We start from the raw sequence: 5,116 nt of genomic DNA on the forward strand, positions 1-5,116 counted from the left end.
GCAAGTGGAGAGGGGTAACGCCCCGTGCCTTTCTAAAGAGCTGAAGAAAGGAGTTGGAAGGCTTTTGCCATTAAAAAATGTTTGAGGAGATTAAAAATCACACCATGTATGTCATCAACACAGCATCCATACCCTGCCCATACGTAGATTGTTTCACGTATCAGTGCACAAAAGTTAAGAAAGGAAGTGCGTGATAGAAAACTCGAGAACTCGACCGTCATGGGGACCTGCAGGAGTTCACAGAGTGATACCCGAGGCACACTCCACGTATGTGAAGGAAAGGCTCTGGGTGTCAGTCAGGTGTGTCTGACCCACTCAGACCCACGTTGCGCTTCCTGAACTTGGTTCCACGTTGACCACACGGGAAATCTCCAGGGAAATACATTCTAAATCAGAAGCCGGGGTCTCTCTTCACACTTGTAGTAAAATAAAACTCACAGAAGCATGGGAAGCTCGTTTTTAATGTTCGCTTTAATAACATTCAGCAACATGAAACTATTAAGAAAGAACAGATGGACTTCCAGGTGTCGTGGTGCACGCCTGTAATCCCCGCCACTTGGGAGGCTGGGGCTGGAGGATGGCAGGTGCAAGGTCAAATTGGGCAACTTGGCGTGACCCTGTCTCAAAATAAAAAATGAAAAGGGCTGGGGATGTGGCCCAGTCCCAGATCCCCCCAGGCTCAGTCCCCTGCACTAAAACAGGAAAAAGTCTCAGTGGCTCTTAAATAGAGAAAACCTCCTAGGCATCCACTGCCACCCTGATTTGAATACCAGAAGGCCGAGCATTTCACAGCAGCTTGTGGGAAGTGTGGTGAAATGAGGGAGCCCAAGGTACAAGGGCTGGAGTCGGGCCCAGGACAGAAGTGAATGAGGAAGACGTGGACACCTGCACTTTAGGATGGAAGCCTGGCGTCAGAGTGGAAGCAGAGGGCAGCTTTTCCTCAACCTGCAATCTCCCTTCCTAGTGTCCCTCCCAAGCAGCACTCGCACACCTGTGGAGATCTGCACGCATGCAGGACTGAGCAGTGCAGGGATTTAGAGGACATTTCAAAGGGGAGAACCCTAATGTTCAAAGAAGGGGACAGTGAAATTATGTGATCTTACATGGAGCACCAACTGTGTGCACTTTCACGCCCATTGTGTACGCCACAGTCCGTATTGAGTGAGGTCCATGGAAGCACCCCTGTTAAGAGATGGACACCCACCTCTGGAGGACACAGAGTTGCACAGGAAGCCCCCTGTTAGGAGACGGACACCCACTAGGGCAGAGGCCAAGAGCAGGCCCTGATCCTCTAGTAGACCCTCCCCTCCTGGGCCTCAGGGCCTCTGCCAGCAGGATCCAGCCCCCACCCCACCTGGCAGCACTTAGCCCCAACACGCCTATTTGAATCCTGGGGCGATCTCATGGATCCCGTGCAGTTTGCCCACATGTAACTCAGACCCACGCCTCCCGTCACGCACATGCTCGGGGCACCATGACATTCCACACCTCCTTGTCTGCACACCTGCCCTCTCCTGACAGCTTGAAAACAAAGTGCACCGTCACTTCATCCTGCACCAGCTGTTCCATCTGCACACGGACATCCACAGCAGCACTGCTCACACCACCAGGGCCTGGAAGCAACCTCCGGGCCCCTCAGTGGGCGGGGGGTGGCACACGTGGTCCTCCCAGCAAGGGAGCGTTAAGCAGCCCTGATGGGGAAGGAAATCCTGACTCCCTGCGACAGGGTGAGCGGTAACTGCCCTGCTGGTGAGGTGAGCCAGACCTGAAGGACCTGTGCAGAGCGCCTCCCTCACAGCGGACCAGGAACACAGCCAGAAGGGAGGGCAGAGGGCGGGTGCAGGGAAGGAGCTGAAGTTTGACGGGAAGGGAGTTTTGGTTGGAGATGTCAAGCAAGTTCTGGAGCCCGGTGGTGGCCAGGCCCACACAGCACAGCAGCCCGTTGAAGCCATGGCTGGTCTTACAAATGGCTGAAGCCCTGCATTGGTCGTCATGCACACTTGACCACATTTGGCAAAGCCTCAGCTGTCCTAAACCTCTTCCCTAAACACCCCTCCTCCTTCCTGAAGGCACTCGTCTCCTGCAGCTGCCTCCAGTCCCAGCTCTCTGCCACAGGCAGCTCACAGGAGCCCCCCTGAGCCCCACACCAGGGGCTCATGGGACAGCCCCCAGGCTCCACCCAGTGTGGGCTCCCTGGTGCCTCCTGTCAGCACCTGCCCTTCCTCACAGCGGCCCCCAGGGGACCCTCCCTCCCTAGCACTGCTCCTGGGGTCACCCAAAGCAAGCGTTGTCCACTACCCACGATTCCAGGGGATGGAGCATCAAGTCAGGACATTCGAGAAGGCTTCAACTGTAAAGATTACTTCAAGCCGACCAGCCAGGTCAGGCATGAGGGTGCATCTGTGGTCCCACGACTCAGGAGACTGAGGCAGGCGCACTGAGGTCAGGGGGCAACCCAGTGAGTGTCTGACTCAAAATACAAAATCAAAAGGCTGGGGATGTAGCTCAGTGGTAAAGGACTTGCCCAGCACAACCCTGGCTATCGTCCCTCCAAAAAACCAACCATCCAGACTGCCATACTACCGGTCTCAAATTATTTTCTTGGTAGTGGCAATCTAACCCAGGGACAATTTACCACGGAGCTAAATCCCCAACAGCACCCCCCCCCCAGACACACACCTTTTAATATTGAGAAAGGTCCTCACTGAGTTGCTGAGGCTGGCCTGGAACTAGCAATCCTCCTGCTTCAGGCCCCTGGAATACAGGCATGTGCCCCCACGCCCAGGTTGGCATCAACCCTTCCTTCTCCCCGTGGGACCCTGTATTGCCACGGATGTTTGCACCCCCCTCCCCAGGTTGTGGGAGTCTCACGATCAGGACCGAGGACCCTGCCCAGTCTGAACCACAGCCCTCTGCCTTCAGGGCGGTCGTTACTCCTCCTCCAACACCCGCAGGTCCCAAGTCCGGCTTCCATTTTAGGGAAGAACCAGGAGCCCCAGTTCCTCCTGCAAATGCCTGTCCTCTCCCCCAGCGGAGAGCTGGGGACCGCGGGGAGGGGGGGTCCAGGGAGGGTGTGCAGAGCTTGGTCTCCGTCAAGGACCTGCTCTTCGCAGCAGCTCATCCTCCCTGACCGGGCGGGACCTCCGCACCCCTCCTCCTGGCACCTCAGGCGCCCCAGCCCCTCCAGGGGCGCTGAGACGGGGGGGGGGGGGGGGGCAGGGAGAGGCTCCTTACCCAGTCTGGGGCCGCTCAGAGGCTGGCGCTTCTCCGGTGGGGAGGAGCGTGCGCCCCGGAGTTCGGGGTGCTCCCTCAGGCTTTGCAGGGGGTGCTCCCCGATGACAGGCACGATCCGGCTTCTGCAAACCGCCTCAGGCTACCAGTGAGGGCTGTTTGGAGCCTGGCAGCCAGAACCTCCCCGCTCCCGGTCAGAATAGCTGACTCCCCCGCACGCGGCTTCCCAGGGCAGCGGCTCCGTGCACCTTAAGGAGGAGCGTTTGTGCATCAAGACCCTGAAGGCTGCTCTGGAACAGGTGGTCTGGACAGAGGGGTCGCTGGACCCGCCGGGGTGGGCCCGCAGCTGCTCCTCAGGGATCAGCTCCGCCCCCTTCCCTCCATTGACCCTGGCCACCTACCGCGCTGGGCGTCCCCACCTTCCCTGAGGCCCATCCAGCGCCTCGGCCCCAGGAGCCTCTGCTGGGGTCCCAGTCCCCACCTGATCAGCCCCTCCTCCAGGCCCTCTGCAGCAGGGGGTGGCTGCCGGGTGCAGGCGGAGTCCCGCATGCCTCCTCCATGGCCCGCCCCCTGCTGCCGGCCAGCCATCCTGGTCTAGGCTAGAGAGGGCCCAGTTGTGTCCACGGGCAGGTGGGCTCAGTTTGCCCAGCGAGCCTGAGCCAGGAGACTCAAGATCTCTCCTCTGCACGATCTTGGTGGTTGTTGGTGGCAGGCACCCTCCCTCACCCACACCCTCCTGCCCTGACCACGACCATCTAAACCCGCCTCAGCCGGGCCAGGGCTCCCAGTTACAAAGCTGTGTCTTGATTTCTGTCTTAAAGACAGTCTCTAAGAGGGGCCACGGGGTCCCCCATAGCAGGGTAAAGGTGGGTCAGCTTCCAGGTAAGGACTGTGTCGCCCAGGATCACTTGGCTCTGTCTAGACCCCCTGTGTGGCCACAGCAAGCAGCTTAACCTCAGCTCCTGTTGGAAGTGGAGGTGCTGGTGGAGGTGAGGGAGATGGAGGTGATGGGGGTCACAATGACAGGGATCATGTGCTGTGCACAGTGGCCACACCTGTAATTCCACTGCCCCGACTGAGGCAGGAGGATCACAAGTTCAAAGCCAGCCTCAGCAACTTAGTGAGACCCTGCCTCTAAGTGGAAAATAAAAAAGGGCTGGGGGTGCGGCTCTGCCGCAGTCTGGCTGGGCACAATCAGGAGCCACTTGTCAAAAGAAACTAACTTTATTTTTAGAACCACACACGACAAACAAAATAGTCTCTCAGGAAAAACCCTCAGAGCCTCAACTGCCACCACCGGCTTTCCACAAGCCTCTCTCTCCCACACAAGCTTCTCCCCACCTCCCACAATCCTCCTGCTCTTGAGGCCGATTGGCTGGGTCACGTGGGCGGAGCCAAAAAAGTCCCCCAATGAGCAGCTCCGTGGTCTGAAAGGGCAGGGAAACAGTCCAATGAGCATCACCGCAGAGGAGCCAATCAGCTAGATGTTGCTGGGGCCGAGGAGCCAATCAGCTAGATGTTGCTGGGGCTGCTGTGAGCCAATCATCAGCCGGCAGCTGGAAGTTTGCTGGCAGCTGGAAGTTTGCTGGGGCCCCTCAGGCTGTGGCTCTCAACATCTCCCCCTCTCTGTTTAAACAACAAGCATGTGGCTTAGGGACCGTGCCTGTTAGGCAGTCCAATTCAACATATGGTCCTTACCCGTCATCGGATGAACTGACCTCTAGGCGTCAGCCTCCTGTCTTAGGTTGGTACCACTGCAATTGGATCATACCCGTCACTGACTACCGGTCCAGCATACAGCCATACTTGTGGATAGGCCTTTGCACCTGTGGGGGGGTGAGGTTCTTTGCCTCACCTCTGTTGGCCCCCAAATTTTAGACCATCA

At 57.9% G+C, this 5,116-nt stretch overlaps 1 long non-coding RNA gene across 3 annotated transcripts; it reads right to left on the reverse strand.

Annotated features, from left to right (window-relative positions):
* Window positions 1–453: 453 nt before the first annotated feature.
* Window positions 454–3,659, reverse strand: LOC124084098 (uncharacterized). 3 transcript variants are annotated; one of them, XR_006849040.1, is made up of 5 exons: window positions 3,235–3,659; window positions 2,680–2,754; window positions 1,505–2,466; window positions 1,104–1,182; window positions 454–617 (listed from the first exon to the last, which is right to left on the reverse strand). It is a non-coding gene; the product is annotated as an uncharacterized LOC124084098 (long non-coding RNA). The 3 variants fall into 3 exon arrangements; XR_009225601.1 differs by having other exon boundaries at window positions 1,104–2,437; XR_009225602.1 differs by having other exon boundaries at window positions 1,104–2,466.
* Window positions 3,660–5,116: the final 1,457 nt, after the last annotated feature.

The sequence above is a fragment of the Marmota monax genome, unplaced genomic scaffold (assembly GCF_021218885.2).
Source record: "Marmota monax isolate L192 unplaced genomic scaffold, Marmota_monax_Labrador192_F-V1.1 WCK01_AAM20220418_F8-fsc00215, whole genome shotgun sequence".
Taxonomy (NCBI): domain Eukaryota; kingdom Metazoa; phylum Chordata; class Mammalia; order Rodentia; family Sciuridae; genus Marmota; species Marmota monax.